Source organism: Triticum dicoccoides, chromosome 1B, assembly GCF_002162155.2.
Source record: "Triticum dicoccoides isolate Atlit2015 ecotype Zavitan chromosome 1B, WEW_v2.0, whole genome shotgun sequence".
In the NCBI taxonomy this organism is placed as follows: Eukaryota; Viridiplantae; Streptophyta; class Magnoliopsida; order Poales; family Poaceae; genus Triticum; species Triticum dicoccoides.
Window position 1 is genome coordinate 594,040,401 of NC_041381.1, and position 20,784 is coordinate 594,061,184.

The following is a 20,784-nucleotide window of genomic DNA, read 5'->3' on the forward strand; positions in this document are numbered from 1 at the left end:
GGGGGGAGGGGCTGCCTTGTGTTTGTGTGTCTGTTTTCGCAAAAAAAAACTTTGAAGAATTTTGGAGTTGCACGAACATTTTTTATGTTTCGAGAAAATATCTAAAATTCATGATATTTTATGAAAATGGTGAACTGTTTTTTAATATACACAAACATATTTTTAAACTACGTGAACATTCTTTAGAATTGATGAGCTTTTTATAAAATAAACACAAAAATGAGAATATTTTTCAAAAATATGTGACAATCTTTATAATAGTCGAGTAGATTTTTAAAAATTCTTCAAAAAAATGGATATTTTTATTTTAGAAAAAAGTTAAAATCCTTGAACCTTTTAAATAATACGGACATTTTTGTAAATTTTATGAAAAAAATATTAGGAAAAACTATAACAAAAGTTTAGGAATGTGGTAACACCCAAATCAAGGCCGTCTTATGAAAAAATGATTTATGCGGGAGTTCTTGAAAAAACATTGCTTACGTACCGATTGGTCCGACTAGTGTCATCTTTCTTTCCATAGCTTTGCATAATGGTTTGCCTTCTACAAGGGTCTATAGACCGATGGGTGCTTTTGTTACTACATTTGGGAGTTGTAAGGATGCTGTTGACGTCCTTCAACCCAATGTTATCATTTTTTTCTTTGTCATAAACGTATGTAGTTGGCTTTTGTATCATTGGATGGTTCCACTAATGAACTCAAAGATGAACTCCCTTTTGTGAAAGGCAAAGTTGTGCTCCACATTTTGCCACAGTATGCATTGTCTACCACAAACTCATTTTCTTACCAAACTTTGTGAAAGATACCATGACGGTTTCTTGTAAAAGGCTCTTAAAGCTTGCCAAACAGGCCATACACCTTGATGATAATTAAGTGGGGTCGTCTATGTTTTTGGGCCCAACTTTTCTATAGTAGACGCTCTTCCTATTTCACTCACTGGACTGGTTTTGGACGAACCTAGCAACTCATTTCTTAGTTTTTTTTACTGATTTTTAATTAGCCATGCAAATGACCATGTGAGTTGCTAACCATGGATGTAGGCAGCCATGCATGCATCTTACTAGTCGAGATTGGGTGCACAAGCTCCCATTTTCTCCATGAGGATGGAGTGGCAACCATTGGCCACTATTTCCATGAAATGTGTTGATTAGGTGCATCATGTTGATCTTGTTACATAATTGAAAGTGCAATACATATCTTCCTCTAAAAAAACCCAAGAAAACTCATCACTTATCTAAATAACTGATAAAAGCTCCCATATCCCCTAAGCTACCCAGGGACTAAACTCATAACCAAGAGATATTTCACTATTTGACCTACCGGAGGACTGATGGCCTTATGTCATTTTCTACCATCCAAACATTTTATAAGGAGCAAGGCTTCCTTCCCTAAGCAAAGCAAAGAAGGAATAATTTGTTTCTCATTCTATTCACTTCCCCGTCTTAGAATCAGTTAGCCTCATTTCATTCATGCAATGTATGTTGTGTGCCTGCATATCATGGACATGGATTTGATATGTATGGGCATATGAGGCATCAGGAACTACCGATGGAGTACTGGAGCCGCATCTGGCATTTGCTGACACGTGCCACCATGTCTGACCTTCGTGGGACGCACTCATGCAGCAACGTAATCACCCTATACCTCGTCGCTTGCCGCGAGTCCCTGCTGCTCCAGCCATCCCATGTTGCATGCTCTCATGCCATCTCCAGGAAGCACGTATTCCTCTGTGATTTCTCAAAAAACACACGTATTCCTCTGGGCGGGCTACCTTGTGTTTGTGTGTCTGTTTTCCCAAAAAAAATCTTTGAAGAATTTTGGAGTTACACGAACATTTTTTAAGTTTCGAGAAAATATCTAAAATTAATGGTATTTTATGAAAATGGTGAACATTTTTTAATATACACAAAAATATTTTTAAACTATGTGAACAGTCTTTAGAATTGATGAGCTTTTTATAAAACAAACACAAAGATGAGAATATTTTTCAAAAATATGTGACCATCTTTATGAAAGTTGAGTAGATTTTTTCAAATTCTTCAAAAAATATATTAAAATATACTGATATTTTTATATTTTTTAGAAAAAGGTTAAAAACCTTAAACCTTTTAAATAACACTAATATTTTTGGAAATTTCATGAAAAAAATCTTAGGAAAAACTATAACAAAAGTTTAGTAATGTGGTAACACCCAAAACAAGGCCGTCTTATGAAAAAAATGATTTATGTGGGAGTTCTTGAAAAAACATTGCTTACATACCGATTGGTCTGACTAGTGTCATCTTTCTTTCTATAGCTTTGCATAATGATCTGCCTTCTACAAGGGTCTATAGACCGATGGGCGATTTTGTTACTATGTTTAGGAGTTGTAAGGATGCTGTTGACGTCCTTCAACCCAATGTTATCAATTTTTTCTTTGTCATAAACTTATGTCATTGGCTTTTGTATCATTGGATGGTTCCACTAATGAACTCAAAGATGAACACCCTTTTGTCAAAGGCATAGTTGTGCTCCACATTTTGCCACGGTATGCATTGTCTACCACAAACTCATTTTCTTACCAAACTTTGCGAAAGATACCACGACGGTTTCTTGAAAATGGCTCCTAAAGCTTGCCAGACAGGCCATACACCTCGATGATAAGTGGGGTCGTCTATGTTGTTGGGCCCAACTTTTCTATAGTACATGCTCTTCCTAGTTCACTCACTGGACCGGTTTTGGACGAACCTAGCAACTCATTTCTTACTTGTTTTTACCGATGTTCAATTAGCCATGCAAATGAATATGTGAGTTGCTAACCATTGATGCAGGCAGCCATGCATGCATCTTAATAGTCGAGATCGGGTGCACAAGCTCCAATTTTCTCCATGAGAATGGAGTGACAACCATTGGGCTCTATTTTCATGAACTGTGTTGGCTAGGTGCATCATATTGATCTTGGTACGTAACTGAAAGTGCAATTATCTTCCTCTTAAAAAAATAAAACTCATCACTTATCTAAATAACTGATAAAAGCTCCCATATCCCCTGAGCTACCCAAGGACTAAACTCATTACCAAGAGATATTTCGCTACTGACCTACCGGAGGACCGATGGCCTTATGTCACTTCCTACCATCCAAACCTTTTATAAGGAGCAAGGCTTCCTTCCCTAAGGAAGGCAAAGAAGGAATGATTCACTTCTCCGTCTTAGAATCAGTTAGCCTCATTTGATGCACTGCACATCATGGACATAGGTTTGATATATATGGGCATATGAGGCATCAGGAATTACCGATGGAGTTTCGGAATGAGATCATGCATTCGTTGGCACATGCCACCATCTCTGACCCTCATGGGATGCGCTCAGCCAGCAGCTTAGTCTCCCTGCACGTCGTCGCTTGCCGCAATTCCCTGCTGCTCCAGCCATATCCCGTGCTCCATGCTCTCATGCCTTCTCCAGAAAGCACCGTGGTGATCTCTTGTTAGTTGTAGTGGTGTAGGGATAGAAGGATATTGGTTCAGCGTGGTATACAATTTTGCTGAGGGGTAGCCGGACACTTGATCTAATGCAGTACAGTGAGCCATTTCTTTCAGGGTAAAAAAATCACATTTTTTGCAGGAAAAAAGATATATTCAAGCTGTAAAAAACGTTTAGAGTCGGTGCGCCGGCCGAAGCGCTCGGCCGGTCGCACGCGGATCCGTCGCACGCCAGCCTGGCGTCGCCCACTCTTGCGCATAGTCCAACCAACCCTTTTCTTACGGGCCCACAACCACTTTATTATCCATCCAAAAACTTACCTCGTCTCCCCACCACAGCCTTCGTCTTCCTGGCCGCAAGCAGCTCGCGCTCCTCTGCCATGGCCCTCGTCGGCCCTAGCTCCGCTCGCCGCTAGAGGACCCTCCCCCAAACTGCTCCATCCCCAGGCACACACACTTGTGCATCCATGGTCCATTCGTTGACAGTGCAGGGCGGAAAACGTCTACGTGCAAGTGCAACCATGACCGCTACAAACGACGAGCTCGGACCACACTGGTACGCGGCCCGGCGTGAAACTGATTCAACTGAAGTCACATGGGGGGAGGGGGGGGGGTGTTGCGACCGTTGGTGTGAGGTGCTGGAACCAGGCGATGAAGGAGCTGCGACCCATGGCAGAATTTGCTACAACCAAATACGGCGAGGGCATGACCCGCGACGGCGGCGACATAGTATTATTGCAACCGCATAAGTTTTTGCTACTACCGATGTCTGCAATTGCTACCACCGGCGATGGCATTTGCTACATCCTTCATGATGATGTTGCAACCTCGACGGCGGCGATGATTTTTTTGCTGCAACCGGCTATGGTCGAAGCTACCACCGGCGAGCTTTTTTGCTACAACCATGTACAGATCAATTAGCTGCGACTTGGGTCGGCGACGATTCAGGGTGGACACGGTCCGGGCCGGTCCGGTCCCGGTCCGAGCCGTCGTTTGGACCGGCCGCCGGCGGTCCGGTCCGGACCGGACCGAACGGGGCAGCGGTCTTGATTCCACGGACCGGACCGGCGGGCGTGAAGCTCGGTGCGGACCGGCGGTCCTCACGGTCCCGGTGACGTCCAGTCACTGCCATGTGGGCCCAAGGTGTCGGAGAGGTCGTTGGAGCAGCAGCACGGTGGCCGGAGCTGGAGAAGACACACCTGAGGCGCGGCGGCGCGAGGGAGAGGCACGGGAGAGAGAGGGCGTCGCACGGACGCGCGACGACGCGGGGGAGAGGGCGAGCGGCGGCGCGAGGGAGCGGCGGCGCGAGGTAGAGACGCGGTGGCGCGAGGTAGAGGCACGGTGCCGGGGAGAGGGAGGCAACGCAGGGGAGAAAGGAAGCAGCCCGTGCGGCGCCATGAGCATGGACGAGGACGGCGGCTAGGTCACGCACGCACGCACGCACCATGTATATGTATTGGGCTCTCCATATTAGCTCTAATTGGGCTGGGCCTTCGGTCCTCCGAGCCGGACCGGGTTTTTGTCGGACCGGACCGACCGAATTTCGGGCTCCTTTTCACGGACCGGACCGGCCATGTTTTTTAGCGAGCCAGGACCATACGGTCCGGTCCATAACAGGCCGCGAGCCGGGCCAAAAGCCCGCTCGCCACGTCCACCCTGAGCGATGATGATACTTTGCTGCAACCGTTGTCGGTTTTTGCTACTACCGGCGTCATTGTTTGCTACATGCTTCACAGCTTAGATGCGACATGCGACGACGGCAGCGACATTTTTGCTACATCTGTTCATGGATTAGCTACAACCAGACTCTGCAAAATTAAAAAAGTTGCAACCGTTTGACAGAGGAAGCTTGAATTGTATGTGCGAAAAGCTTCAACCGGTACTTGTTTTTGCTTCGACAGGTGGACAATTTGCTGCTACCGGCGGCAACCCGAGTAGAGATGCATCTTTTTCTGTGAGCTCGCCGTCTGGGTGCTGTGTCCGGCGAACAATCAGCACCGGAGCGTGGTCGTCGTGCACTAGGGTTGCGAGCGGTCCCACCGGATTACAAGGATGCAACCATGGGCACACGTTGTTGCATCCACGGAGATGATAAACGCACGAAGGCGACATAGGTGAGGGCGGCGACCAACGGCGAGGGCGGCGATCGGAGGCGACGACGGCGAGGCGGCGAGCCGGCAGCAGGGGAGGAGGTGCGGGGGCGCGCAGGTGGGTGGGTAGTGAGTCGGGTGGGGGAGGAGGAGTGGGGGATTCGCAACGATGAGGAAGACGATGACCCAGTCCACGCGAGCGCGTCTAATACAAACAGGGATCGAGCGGTTATGTAGCCTCTGTGTTAGTCAGATCGAACGGCTGGCGCTGGACCGGCCGAAACGTTCGGCCGGCACGCCAGCGCCTAGCGGTTCCCATTTGCTTGTTATTAGCTCGGCCTGCCTTTGTAGCCCGTACACTGACCAGGCCGGCTGGCGGATCGGCGAGGTTTGCTACCGGCCCTAATGCCTGCCACAGGTCTCGGGTCTAAATGGCCCTTACCTACTTTTCTTGATGCAACTCAAAATCAGCAGGGTCATTAACACCTTCAATACTCAGAAAAAGCAGAGCAGCAGCACTGCTTTGCCCCATCTTGAAGTTCCTCACTCCTGCTTATTTTGATCCATCTTGATCTTGGCCAGCAGAAGAACGGCTGCCATTTGCCACTCGTCCCGAGATGAACGGCTAGTAGAGGGATAGGGAGATGGAGACATGCAGTGAGTGAAAAAAGTGCTCGCGCAGCGCCGCCGTGTCGGCTCCCCTCTCCGCGCCCACCTTCCTCCATGCACGACAAGGTGTACGCGTACGCCGGGCAACACGGTGCCACCGTGTACGTCAATTCCATTTGCCAGCTAGTCAAGATCGAGTTTGGCCATGTCAGTGCGCGCCGCAGCAGCTGACCAGGGCGGAGAGGACGTACGTGCAAGAACTGTACGTGAAAAATTTCGAGCAGCTGGAGAACCTAAGAGGCTGAGCCCACCGCTATGCTCGTCCATGCCGGCCACAATAGCGACAACCTTCCAATGCTGCAGAGTAAGCATCTGACCTTCAGACCACTCACGTCACGGCGTCACAGCCGTGCTTCTGAATTCTAACATCTTTTGTTCAAAACCTTCTTCTTTCAGACGCAGTGCCAATCACACCACCGCCTCTTTCGGCAACCCGGATCTGGTTCCAGAATGACCTAGAGATGGACTTCCATATCGTTGCACGAGCTCTCTGGCCGAATGGCAACTTTGCCTTTCAGATGTTCAGATCCTTTTCATGAAGGATAAAGATACTGGAGCAGGGTTTCAGTTGTGTATATTAACCAATACTACTACTGCTGCTACCTGCAAGTGTGTGTGTGTGTGTGTGTGTGTGTGTGTGTGTGTGTGTGTTCAGGTCAATGAAATCACAGGAAGGTGTAAGGCTAAGTGAAGGGCCGCTCACCGAGCATGTGCTCAAACATCAGGGCTTTGCCATTCCCGAGTGCACCACTATGGCCAGCCTAAGAACTTCATATGCTCAAGAAAAGCAACAGTAGCAGCACTACTAATATTGACCAGCTTCGGGTTAAAAAAAAATGACCAACTTCGAGAAAAAAAAAATATTCTTTGTGATGCAAGCCTGCATTCAAATCAAATAAAACCTAATATGTGCCTATATTCTTTATTAGTTTAAGAATTATTTATGGGATTATGTCAAATTCTAACAAACGTTCGGTAATATTTTAACACCCAACTCAAGATCATCTTAGGAAAAACTATTTATGTGGGAGCTACATACCAAGTATGTGGACACTTGAGAAAGTATTGCTTAGGGCATCTCCAACGCCGACCCGCAAACCTCCCGTAACCGTCTGGACCACGAAAACCATCCAACGCGGTCCTGTATTGATCCGCAGAGTGGTCCGAACGTGATTTCTCCGCAAACCTGAGACAAACGTGGGGAGGTTTGCGGGAGTCTGAACACACGGAACATCGCTCTCCCTCCCGGCCCACCCAAAAGGAAGGCAGAGCCCGCGCTTAGCATCCCGCACTGTTTTCGCGCCAAAATCCCCCACTCTCTTCTTCCACTCCCCACCGCTCTCCGCCCAATTCCCGCTCTTTTCTCCCACCCTCTCCTTCCCTCCCCGCCGACGCATGGAACCTGCGGAGAACCTGTCGGACATGGAGTCGGTGGAGGTGCCTGAGGATCCGAGCATCACGCTTTCCCGAAAGATCAGCTCGGAGACGCAGCAAAATCGTCGTGTTAAAGCGAGGGCCGCAAAATAGGAGAAGCTGAAGGAGCGACTAGCCGCCGGTGGGCCTGGTGGTGGTTATGGGTGTAGAGGGCGTGGCGGACGAGCAGGTCGACGAAGTCGTGGCGGACGCGCCCACAACACAGAAGGTGCGGCGGCCAAGCTGACGGAGAGGATCAAGGAGATCTTGACGAAGAAGGAGGAGGCACGTGTTAGGCACTCAGATATTGAGGAGAGGAAGGCAGAGAGGTTCAAGCAGTTGATGGAGGTGACGGAGAAGAAGATCAAACTCGAAGAGAGGAGGACCATGATCGAAGAAAGGAAGGCGACGATCGAGAAGAAGAAGGCCGCGCTCAGGAAAAGAGGGTGAAGATCGCCGCCAATGCAGAGGTCACCAAGATGTTGACCTTGAATACCGACTCTTTGGATGCCGACGCTAGAATTATCATGCAATCCATTTGCTACCAGATGTTGGAGCGGCATAAAGATGAGTTGGCGGCGGCGGAAGATGAGGACGCGGACCCGGAGGCCGCCTACGCGGCGACGACGACACCTCCTTGACCGGGGAGGAGCTTGCTGGGATGGCCAGTCCGGCATGGCAGAAATGCACGGATTGCCGGACTGACGGTCTTTTGGATTTGAGCATGTAAAACTAAGCATATTTGCCTTTTTTTGTTGTGATCGAGGATGCGATCCGGCACGGATGTGATCCAGTGCGTTGTGTGGATCAACGAACATTTGAATTTCAATTTGCTGGCGGACATATATAGGCTACGGTTGGATGGCGGCCTTCCGCATCCGTGTTTGCGGACTGGTCTCCTCCTGTCTGCGGACGGACGTGGGAGAAAATTTGCGGGTCGCCGTTGAAGATGCCCTCACATATACCGCTTGATCCGACTAGTGCCATCTTTCTTTCTATGTTTTTTGTAATGGTCTGCCTTCCACGGGGCTTCAAAAGACTGATGGCCACTTTAAGGGTGCATGATGCCAATGATCAAGATGTTCGTGAAATCTGATATAATATTGTTGGGTACTTTCTCATTATTCCTTGTGTTTAGTGGAAAGTTGTTTATCTTTTGTTGCTCAGTTTGAGAGTTGTAAGGATGATGTTCACGTTCTTCAACTAAATGTTACTCCCTCCGTCCCATAACGTAAGACGTTTGTCAAAAAAAACCGTACATTATAAAACGGAGGGAGTATCATTTTTCTCTCTTTGTCATAACCTATGTAGTTGGATACGCCTAGGTCTATTATGTAAACCACGATGATAAATGGGGTCATCTAGCGTTGCTTAGTTCGGCTTGACTTTTCTACAATACATTCTTCCTAGTACACTCAATTGACTTGTTTTGGACGAAGCTGCTCATTTCTTAGTTCTTTTTAATGATGCTTAATTGGCCATGCAAATCAACCATACGAGCTAACCATGAATGCAGGCAGCCATGCATGCATGTTACTAGGCAAGGTTGGCTGTACAAGCTCCCATTTTGTCCATGAGGATGAAGTTACAATCATTGGGTCATGTTGCCATGAACTGCATTGGTTTTGTGCATCATGTTGATCTTGGTACAGAACTGAAAGTGCAATACGAATCTTCCTCTTAAAAAAACCCAATAAATTCAGCATTTACTTAAAAATTTGATAAAGCTCCTATATCCTCTAACCTACCCGAGGACTAAACTCATTATCAAGAGGTATTTCGCTACTGGCCTACCGGAGGACAGATGGCTTTATGTCACTCCATACCATTCAGACCTTTTATAAGGATTCCCTAAGCAAAGGTGGAATAGTTTGTTTTCCATCCTACCCACTTCTCGGTCTTAGAAGCATGTAGTCTCATTTCATATGTTGTTTGTTGTGCTTCTATGCACCATGGATATGGATTTGGTATATATAGGCATACGAGGCATCAGTAACTAACCATTAATCATCGGAATTGCAACATGTATTCTCCGGTGCGCGCTATCATGTGAGATGTTCCTCTCAGGCACGACGACATCACCTTAGCCTTTCGTCACCGCCTCCCTTACCGCCATTCTCTAATGCTCTAGCCATCCCATATTCCATGTTCTCGTGCCACCTTTATAAAGCAGCGCAATGGTATTTGATCAACCGGGATCGAAGAAGATTGGTTCGAGTTGAAACATGCTACGCTGTAATGGTGGGCTGAGCCGAAGGAGCCAGCGTAGTAGAGGGATAAGTAGATGTAGTGAGTGGAAAAAGTACTCGTAAATTTAGCTCCTTTTTTGGGTAACAGTTCTTTCCCCTTTTTCTTTTTGAGAAAGAGGAAAATATAGTTTTCCCCGTCAAATCCTTCCTCATGGATCAACATCCCCTAAACTCTAAAACCAGATTACCCCCCCCCCCCCTCCAAAAAAAACTATGCAAAACCGGGTGAATGTGGCCCTGGGTGGTTTTGGGGAGGAGCTAGGGTGGTTTTGCACGCTTGCTGACATGTCAAAAATCCCCACAATCTCCACGTGCAGCGCCGCCATGCCGGCTCCCCTCTCCGCGCTCTCCTTCCTCCATGCACGACAAGGTGTACGCGTACGCCGGGCAACACGGCGCCACCATTTACATCAATTCCATCTGCCCAGGGCGGAGAGGACGTACATGCAGCAATTGTACGTTTTTTTTTTGAACAAAAGCAGCAACTGTACGTGGAGGCGTTGGAGCAGCTGGAGAACCTCAGGAGGCCGAGCCCGCCGCTATGCTCGTCCACGCCGGCCACAATAACAACCTTCCAATGCTGCAGAGTAAGCATCCGACCTTCAGACCACTCACGTCACGCCCATGCTTCTGAATACTAACGTCTTATGTTCAAAAACCTTCTTCTTTTAGATGCAGCGCCGGCCGCACCGCCGCCTCTTCCGGCGATCCCGATCTGGTTCCACAACAACCCAGAGATGGACTTCCAGATCGTTGATGAGCTCTCTGGCCGAATGGCAACTTTGTCTTTCCTGTGTTGCACGGATACTTTGATATGTATCGGATACCCGATATGGGGATACACCCGATACGCCAATTTTCTAAAAACATGGATACGGAGATTCATTTATATATAGTATTACATCTATTAATTATTAAAAATATGAAAAAAAAACACTTCCTCCGTTCCTAAATATAAATTTTTGTAGACATTTTAAATGAACTACAACATATGGATGTATGCAGACATATTTTAGAGTGTAGATTCACTCATTTTGCTTCGTATGTAGTCACTTGTTGGAATATCTAAAAAGACTTATATTTGGGAACGGAGGGAGTAAGGATATTCTAAGTCAAAGAATGCCTCAATAGGATTACCCCATTTCTTTTCTTGCACTTGGTCCACTTCCATTAATTGGCAGTGGGATTTCCCTAGGTTTGCTGCTGCAATCAGTGCATCGACCCTCCCTTGCTCACATTTCAATTGAACAAGAACATTGATAGTCATGTTTTGCCATGAACTCTCGCCCATGTTGGGAATCTTCAAAAGGTGCGCCTTTACTATTGATAGGATTTCATGTCGAATGAGGGGTTTCAGGTATCAAAAAATGTATCGCAACAGTATCCCTGGAGTATCAAACATTTTTTTTCTTTTTTCTAAATAAAAAAAATTGAGGGATACTTACGGGATACATATCGGGGCCATATCCGGCTAGATACGCGTGTTTTCTGAAGTATCCGCGCAACGTATTGCCTTTCAGATGTTCAGATCCTTCTCATGAAGGACAAAGATGCAGGGCAGAGTTTCAGTGGGGGCAGCGACAAGAGGCGATCCTTCTCATGAAGGACAAAGATGCAGGGCAGAGTTTCAGCGGGGGCAGCGACAAGAGGCAATCGATTCGATTGAAATTCTTTGTTTTATTTCGTGTACTTTGATGTAATTTTATTTCTCCTGTAAAGTTGTGACATGAGTGGTCTATAAAGGCCCGAGTCTAAAACCTGATCACGCCGGCCGCTCCTCGCGGCACCTGTACTTGTTAGAGCACATGAACACTTGTCTCACTGGTCAGATGGTGGCGTTCGAGACGGTGGCCGAGACCTTCCAGCGGGTGCCTCCTGCCCTCCTTCGGCCGTCACCTGCAAGGAGCACTTGTAGCTGCTCGTCAAGGACATGTCACTAGGGGCGTCCGATGCCACCTGTGTGTGGACCTCTGGGTTCTCGAGGACAATTGCGGCAGTGCGACTAATAAGTCCTCGATTCCGAGGGTGGTAGCTCCATTGCATCCATCGGGCCGGGTGATTCAATTGACCGGCGATCAATTCCAACGGGCGGCACGGTGGCCCTGTGCGGGAAGGTCTGTGGAGATTTTTGAAGTCAGCAAGCTAGGTGTAAAACGGCCCTAAATCCTCCCCAAAACCACACCTCCCCACATTTATCCGGTTTTGTAGAATTCAGGGGTATACTGATCCATGAGGAAGGATTTAAGGTGAAAACTATACTTTCCTCTTTGAGAAAACCATACATTTGCTTGTTTTTAGCCCGGCCTGCCTTGTAGCCGGTACGCACGTCGACCGGGCCGGTTCCTCTGGCGAGGTGTGCGGCCCTTACGTACTTTCCTGGGTTGTCTAAAAAAACCTAGTTTCCAGGGCGGCCACTGTTTATTCTCGTACGTATTCCTATGTGATTTTTCAACACAAAAACACATATTCCTCTCAGCATCCTGCCTTGTGTTTGTGTGTCGGTTTTCTCAAAAAACAAATTGAACATTTTTTAGTTAGACGAGCATTTTTAAATTTTTGAGACAATTTTATAAAGTTTTTGATATTTTTTGAAAATGGTGGACATTTTTAAAAATACACAAACATATTTTAAAATATGTGAACATTCTTTAGATTTGATGATCTTTTTATGAAATAAACACAAAAAATGAGAATATTTTCAAAAATACATGACCATTTTTATGAAAGTCGAGTAGATTTTTTTTCAAATTCTTCAATTTTTAAAACAATACACTGATCTTTTATTTTTGAGAAAAAATTAAAATCCTTGACCCTTTTAATAATATGAACATTTTTTGTAAATTTTATGAAATTTTTTTAGGAAAAACTATAACAAAAGTTTAGTAATGTGTTAACACCCAAATCAAGACCGTCTTGCGAGAAACTGATTTATGTGGGAGTTCTTGAAAAAACATTGCTTACATTCCGATTGATCCGATTAGTGTCATCTTTCTTTTTGTAGCTTTGCATAATGGTCTGCCTTCTACAAGGGTCTACAGACCGATGGACGCTTTTGTTACTACGTTTGGGAGTTGTAAGGTAGCCATTGACGTCCTTCAACCCAATGTTATCAATTTTTTTCTTTGTCATAAACTTATGTAGTTGGCTTTTGAATCATTGGATGGTTGCACTAATGAACTCAAAGATGAACACCTGTCAAAGGCAAAGTTGTGCTCCACATTTTTCCGCGGTATGTATTGTCTACCACAAGCTCATTTTCTTACCAAACTTTGCGAAACACACCACGGCGGTTTCTTGAAGAAGGGTTCTGAAGCTTGCCAAACAGTCCATACACCTAGGTTTATAATGTGAACCGCAATGATAAGTGCGGTCATCTGGGTTGTTGGGCCCAACTTTTGTAAAATACACACTCTTCCTAGTTCACTCACTGGACTGGTTTTGGACGAACCTAGCAACTCATTTCTTAGTTGTTTTTACTGATGTTTAATTAGCCATGCAAATGACCATGTGAATTGCTAACCATGGATGCAGGCAGCCATGCATGCATCTTACTAGGCGAGATTGGGTGCACAAGCTCCCATTTTCTCCATGAGGACCGAGTGACAACCATTGAGCTCTATTTTCATGAACTGTGTTGGTTAGGTGCATCATGTTGATCTAGGTACGTAACTGAAAGTGCAATTATCTTCCTCTTAAAAAAATAAAACTCACCACTTATCTAAATAACTGATAAAAGCTCCCATATCTAGTGAGCTACCCAAGGACTAAACTCGTTACCGGAGAGATATTTCACTACAAACCTACCGGAGGACCGATGGCCTTATGTCACTTCCTACCATCCAAACCTTTTATAAGGAGCAAGGCTTCCTTCCCTAAGCAAAGCAAAGAAGGAATCGTTCACTTCTCCGTCTTTGCTTTGCTTAGATGGATTTGATACATATGGGCATATGATGAAGCCTCATGTCATTCATTCACTGTACGTGTGTGCCTGCACTACATCATGGACATGGATTTGATACATATGGGCAGATGAGGCTTCAGGAATTACCGATGGAGTTACAGAATGAGATCACACATTTGCTGGCACATGCCACCATGCCTGACCCTCATGGGACGCACTCATGCACCAGCTTAATCTCCGTGCACCTCATCGCTTGCCGCTAGGCCCTCTGCTGCTCTATCCATCCCGTGCTCCATGCTTTCATGCCATCTAGAAAACACCGCCGTGATCTCGTGTTAGCTTGCGTGGTGTATGGATAGGAGGATATTCGTTCAGCGTGGTATGCAGTTTTGTTGAGATGTGGGTAGATATTTGATCTAATGCAGTACAAAGAGCCATCTTCCAGGGTGAAAAAACATATATTTGAGCCCGGCCCGCCTTGTGGACAGTACATTGACCAGGCTGGCCTGCCACTGTTCTCGGGTCTATATGGCCGTTACCTTCTTCTCAAAAAAATGGCCCTTGCCTACTTTCCTTGGCGCTACTCAAAATTAGCAGGGTCATTAACAACTTGAGATACTCAGCAAAAGCACAGCACTACTTTGCTCCATCCTCACCTCATTCCTGCTTATTTCGATCCATCTTGATCTTAGCCAGCCGAAGAAGGGCTGCCATTTCCCGAGATGAGATCCAATGACGCAACGACGGTGCGGCCTCATGTTGTGCAGTCCGTAAAGTTAGAAGCCGGCCATACGCACGCACGCTTTGCACGCACGTGTCACGAACTAGGTCTCCAGGGAAGTGAAATTGGAGAGGGAATTGGGAATCGGAGGTAACAAACAGAGGGTTAGGTTCAGGCAAGAGGATAGTTAATCAGACTTTTCATGCCCTTCTCTCCTCACCTGCCACGCCTTAAGAGACGAGACCACACACACACGCTCACCGCTCACTGAGTCATTACATGGGCCTGGCCCTAGTCACGGGACGCAGCCCGATACACCGGTGGGTCGTGACATTCCCCCCGCCTTAGATTCGGTATGTCCCCATGCCGGTGCACGAGGAAAACGACGAGGCAAATCCTCTTCCTTCTCGCAGGTCGCTTCGGACACCGGCCAGTCTGACCTCTTAGCGAGAATTCTGCCTGCTGTGGTTGCCCTGTGCGTGCGTGTCTCCGAGCTGATGATTGCTTCAGGAACAGTAAAGGCAAGGAAATTCTGTTCATCACTGACCTTGGTTGCTGTTGGAACATGGCGCTTGAGCTGAGACACATGCACCACTGGATGCACTTGACTTGACTTGGGCAGATCCAGGCGATACGCTGCATTACCAATTTGAGCCAGAATCTTGTATGGTCCGAAGAAGCGGAAAGAGAGTTTCTGGTTCAACCTGTCGGCCAATGACGTCTGTATATTTGGATGAAGCTTGAGGTAAACCGAGTCACCAACCTCGAGACTTCATTCAGAGCGATGCTTGTCCACTTGCAACTTCATCCTTTGTTGGGCACGAAGCAATTGTTGACGAAGTAGCTGCAGCATCTCACTGCGCTCTTGAAGCCACACATCCAGACCAGCCACAGAACTAGTGGTGCTTGGCACAATTCCAAGATGACGAGGTACATGTCCATAGAGCACTTCGAACGGTGTCTTGTCCAACGCCGAGTGATATGTTGTATTATACTAGTATTCAGCCAGATGGAGCCACTCAAACCATTTCCTAGGACAAGCATACACTGTGCAGCGAAGATATGTTCCAAACACTGGTTCAGCCGCTCAGTTTGGACGTCCATCTACGGATGATAGGCGGAGCTCATGTGCAACACTGTGTCAGAGAGTTTGAAGAGAGCTTGCCAAAAGTTGCTGGTGAAGATATGGTCGCGATCAGAGATGATCACCTCAGGCAAACCATGAAGACGGTACACAACAGTCATATATGCTTGAGCCACTTGGAGGGCTGTGAATGGATGAGCCAAGGGAATGAAATGCCCATACTTGGTAAGCTTGTCGACGACGACCAGAATTACGTCGTGCCAGTGTGAGTTGGGTAACCCTTCAATGAAATCAAGGCTGACCACCTCCCATGGCCTTTTGGGAATGGGCAGGGGCTGAAGCAAACCGGGTGTCTTGACATGTTCAGGTTTGGCACGCTGACAGATCTGACATTCCGCCACAAATCGTTTGACATCCTGCTTCATTTTGGTCCATGCAAACAGTTGTTTGATACGATGATAAGTGGCATAGATTCCAGAATGTCCCCCGATGCCACTGGAGTGCAGAGCTTGCATAATGTGGTTCTGAGCCAAGGGGTTGGCTCCAACCCAGATACGGCCTTTGAAGTGAAGAAGACCATCTCGGAGGGAAAATTGACCCTTCCCCGTGCCTGGTGGTGATGCGCTTAATTCAGCTATGAGTTGAGAAGCATGCGGATCATCCGCGTAACCTTGTTGCAGATTGTCCATCCATGTCGGGGTCACTGAAGAAATAGCCATCACTCTAGTGTCCTCGTGTTGCCGAGACAGTGCATCTGCTGCTTGATTGGCCACGCCTTGTTTGAACTGAATCTTATATTGGAAACCCATGAGCTTGACAAAAGCCTTGTGTTGGACACCAGTGTGCAAATGTTGTTCCGCGAGGTGCAACAGACTACGATGATCTGTGCGGATGATGAACTCAACATGTTGCAGGTAAGGGCTCCATTTGTCTACGGCGTAGATGATGGCAAGACACTCCTTCTCATAGGTAGACAGGGCTTGACTTCGGGCGAGCAAGGCCTTGCTGAGATATGCCACTGGGTGCTCTTTCTGCATGAGGACTCCTCTGATGCCTGTGTTGCACGCATCCGTTTCCAACACAAACTGTACCCCAAAATCTGGAATGGCTAAAACTGGTGCCTTGATCATAGCTTGCTTGAGTAGTTCAAAAGCAGTTTGCTGGTCGGGACCCCATTGAAATGGAACATGCTTCTTCAGAAGTTGAGTCAATGGTCGTGCCAGGATGCCATAATGCTGCACAAACTTGCGGTAGTACCCAGTTAAGCCCACAAATCCACGCAATGCCTTGGATGATGTCGGGAAAGGCCAATTCTTCACTCCTTGGACTTTGGCCATATCGGTTGCCACCCCTTTTTCACTAACCATGTGCCCCAAATATTCAATCTCTTGTTGCATGAAAGAACATTTGCTTTGCTTCAAGAAAAACTGATTTTGTTTCAGTACCTCAAAGACCCGTCAGAGCTGTTGCAAATGTTCCTCTTTTGTTTTGTTGTAAACTAACACATCATCAACAAACACAAGCACACTATGGCGCAGATCGGGTTCAAAGAGTTGATTCACCACTCCTTGGAAGTTTGGTGGTCCATTAGTGACCCCAAAGGGCATCACCAGGAACTCATACAAGCCTTGATGAGTCTGGAATGCAATTTTGTATTGATCCTCTGCTGCAACACGAATTTGATGGTACCCCGACCTGAAATCCAATTTGGTGAAAATTCGGGCACCTGCTAACTCATCGAGTAACTCATCAATCACTGGCATGGGGTGCTTGTTCTTGATTTTAAGGGCGTTGAGGTGACGGTAATCAACACAGAAACGCCAATTGTCATCTTTCTTTCGCACGAGCAACACCGGAGTAGCAAATGGACTCACACTGTGTTGAATAATGTCGTTGCACAACATCTCCTTAACTTGCTTTTCAATCTCTGTTTTTTATTATGGTGTATAGCGATAGGGGTGTACTTTAACTGGTTGTGCTCCAGCCACCAGTGGAATGCGATGGTCTGCAGCTCGACGCGGCGGCAGGGTTTGAGGTGTAGCAAACAATTCAGCAAACTCCTCCAACAATGGCTGCACTTCACTCGGTATAGTATGCTCTTCTGTTTCAGAGCTCTATTCAAGGGAGCGCACTGTGGATACTGTGGCCGGAGACACTTGCACCATGTGTGTGACAGCATGATGACGAAGCAGCCCACGCACCTTCCTTGCTGACATCTTCTTGCAACTCACGACTTTGTCAGTAATCCCTTGGAGGGTGATACGTCTCCCCTTGTGAGAGAACCGGAGACAATGCCCCCTCCAGTTTGCCCACATGGGGCTATGATCACAAAGCCAGTCGGCTCCCAGAATCAGGTCATAACAGCCCAGCGGTAGCACTTTGACATCCTGAGTGAATGAATGTCCTTGCACTCCCCATTCCAGTTGAGGCACAAAAGAATCACACCTCATCTTGTTGCCATCTGCAATAACAAACGTCGATGGAGGTGTTGGTTCGGTGGTGAGATCCATCTCCTTGACCAGTTTCTCATTCAAAAATGAGCAATCACTGCCTGAGTCCACTAGGATTAATATGTGTCGCTTGCCGATGAAACCGTGCAGCCGGAGTGTGTGCTTGGTCAAGCTCTTGGACATAGCCTCCGGTGAGCGAAGCATCATGATCTCGCTATCATCACTGGATGCACCCATCTCGTCCTCTTCTGTTGGAGGATCCTCAGCTTGGAGCACCTCAATCAGTTCCTCAATAACATGGAGATGCACGTGATCAGGGCACTTGTGTGTTATGCTCCATTTGTCTCCGCAGGTGAAACATAACCCTTTTGCCCTGCAGAAGGCCTTGAGAGACTCCGCCTTGTCATCTGTCTTGGAGGAGGTAGCATGACGAGCCTCATCAGATTTGCCAGTCACTTTGGACAGCACATTGTGCTTGTACTGATCACGATCATGCTTGTTCCGGTCACGATCGTGCTTGTAAAATGAACGCCTCTTGTACGGGTCCAACTCCTCTTCCTGCAACATTGCCAAAGTACAAGCAGTATCGAGATTTTCGGGGCGATGTAACCAAATAGCAGAACGAATGTCATCCCGCAATCCCGAAACAAACTCCTCCACAAAGAAACTCTCATCTAAGTTGGAATTGTAAATCAAAATTTGATGCCTTAGTTGCTCAAAATGCTCATAGTATTCAGCTACACTACCAGTTTGCCTAAGAGAACGCAATTGTCTACGGTAATTGACATACTTGTTCTTCCCAAACTTCTCCTACCAAACTGCACATAGCTGGCCAATTATCTATGCGGCCCTGGGCTTCAACATTCTGCCACCACAAGGCAGCTGTGCCCCGAAAGTTCAACACAGCATAGCGAGTTTTGAAGCTCTCCTAGACTCTAAACAACTCAAAATAAATTTCACATTGTTGCTGCCAGAGCTTAGGATTTTCCCCATCAAACTTTGGGAATTCCATTTTGGGTGTGTGCGATCCTGGTGGACGCCCCCAATGCTCACGATATGCCTTATCATCTTCATACCCTTGCTCTCCTCCCCAAAATTGCGACCCGGAATTGAGACACTGGGATGGGGCGCACATGTGACCGGGGCGCGCATCAGGGCTCCCAGGAGCCCTGGAGCATCACCCCAGAAGAGATGGGCATCGCGGCGGTCACTTGACCCGGATCCAGCACGCCCGAGGTGGTAGTGGTTGGCGGCGGCTCGATCCTGATGCGGGCGCAGCAGGTGCGTGGACGGCACCGGTGCAGTCCTCGAAGATGGAGCGGTCACTCCTCCGCGGTCGATCTCCGGCTGCTCGACCCCAGGCCCCGCGTCCTGGTTGCTTGCGGGCGGCGGCCCCCTGGTCGAGGCCGTCCTGATGTCGACGGTGGCCGGCCCCTCTAGCGACGTGGACGCGCCGCCGCCCCCATTGATCTCCATGACCTCCATGGCCGCCTTCGTCTGGGCTTGCTCCTCTTTCAACTCCGCCACTGCCCCCTTCAAATCCTTGAACTCCGCGAGCAGCTGCTTCATCAGATCGGCCATAGTCTGATTCTGCTCGTTCATCTCCTCCACTCTTTGGCTCATGGCCTTGATCTACTGGTTCTGTCTGTTTGGCGCCAGCATGGGCAGGATCGGTTGCTCTGAATACCAATTGTCATGAACTAGGTCTCCAGGGAAGTGAAATTGAAGAGCGAATTGGGAATCGGAGGTAACAGACAGAGGGTTAGGTTCAGGCAAGAGGATAGTTAATCAGACTTTTCATGCCCTTCTCTCCTCACCTGCCACGCCTTAAGAGACGAGGACACACACACACGCTCACCGCTCACTGATTCATTACATGGGCATGGCCCTAGTCACAGGACGCAGCCCGGTACACCGGTGGGCCGTGACAACACGGAAGGTTTCGGAGCTCTGGCACGGCGACCGGCGCGGCAAGCAATCTTCCCCGTTAGACAAATACAGTAGAGAATTCCGTCCCGCCCCAACGAGGACGACTCTCTCCTCCTGCTCTATTGAATTAATGATGACAATTAAAGCCGAGTTCGTGTTGCGCCAGTACGTACTAGCTACTCCTTGGACCCAAGTACACCACCAAGGCTCACCATCACTGGAGCCAGCAGACGCAAGACACCGGGACGTCGCGACAACACTTCTACTTCGCTACAACCCCCCATAAACACATCAACGCATGCGATTTTTTCATACTCTTTCATAATAAAAGATAGGATGGTCTTTTTTTAAAATACATCTTGAACATATACGCATGAGGCACCCTCTACTGGGCCGGCCCATTGGTGACAGTTGTAGGGAGGGTGACCCGAGATGTAAAAAGTCATAAAATAAGTGCATGCACCCGCTAAGAATCGAACCACATACCTCTCGCACATAAAATTGAGTGGCTCACCAATCAAGCTAAGTAGTGTTTGTGAATAAATAGGAGCGTGCGAACTTAGACTAGCCATAGTGGGAGTAACTTCAATAGTAACATCGAGTCCAACTCAGCCAATTTGCTTATGTGGCAGTGAGTTAATGAGGAGAGAGGTAGTTATAGTAACTTAGCTAGTTACTGTAACATCACATGTCCCAATGCAATATGAGTCTATAAACTAATAAATGAAGTTTTGCATGTTACCACACATATATTACTACCCACTACGAAGGTAGTAATATAGTCTAAGAATATGTGTATGTTACTAGTGTATGTTACTC